Below are 740 nucleotides of genomic sequence, written 5' to 3'. Positions count from 1 at the left end.
AGTCCCGGCGGCGTGTGTTGTGCTCAGCTGTTGTTTTCTTACCTCTGCTCTCCACGTGGCTGCCTCTATTTGCGGTCTGTGTAAAAATCAAATCATAATTTGCAGTAAACCTTTTAAAAACGGAATGTGTGCTGGGATACATAGTAGAAGTGAAACTTCAACGGAAGTTCAGTGGAAAAACAAATCGCAACAAAATTTTTACTTCAAATTTTACGGGCATATTGTTAATGTACTTGTTCAATTTGATAACCTGCCGTAAAATTTCAAGTAAAAATTTTGTTGCCATTCGTTTTTCCACTTGTCCGTCGCCATTCGTTTTTCTACTTGTCCGTTGCAGTTTCACTTCTACGATGTGTCCCAGCACACATTTCGTTTTCATTGGATGGTTCAATTCATCACCCGGACGTGAAAAATATTTCGCATCGCCCGTTGGAGCATCGAATACGTTAACAGACTCCAAATTCAAAGCAAATTGAAAAATCAGATGCTAACAAACGCTGAAAGACCCCTCCCCCCTCCCAGACCATAATAATATTCCTCCACTTTACTGGATATTACCTAGAATTGCAGATCTTTCCCAGTTGGGATTCCAGTGGTTGCCTTAGTGAAATTAACAAACAAATTTAGAAAATTAGCTATGAAAGTGTATCAATTACTACAGGTCCTCAGAATATTTTACAAATGATCTGATAAAAAAGTCTCATCATAAATACTTAGATAAGAAACACCTTTATAAAGAC

This window comes from Agrilus planipennis, unplaced genomic scaffold (assembly GCF_000699045.2).
Source record: "Agrilus planipennis isolate EAB-ADULT unplaced genomic scaffold, Apla_2.0 scaffold97, whole genome shotgun sequence".
In the NCBI taxonomy this organism is placed as follows: Eukaryota; Metazoa; Arthropoda; class Insecta; order Coleoptera; family Buprestidae; genus Agrilus; species Agrilus planipennis.
This window is presented reverse-complemented; position numbering follows the sequence as displayed.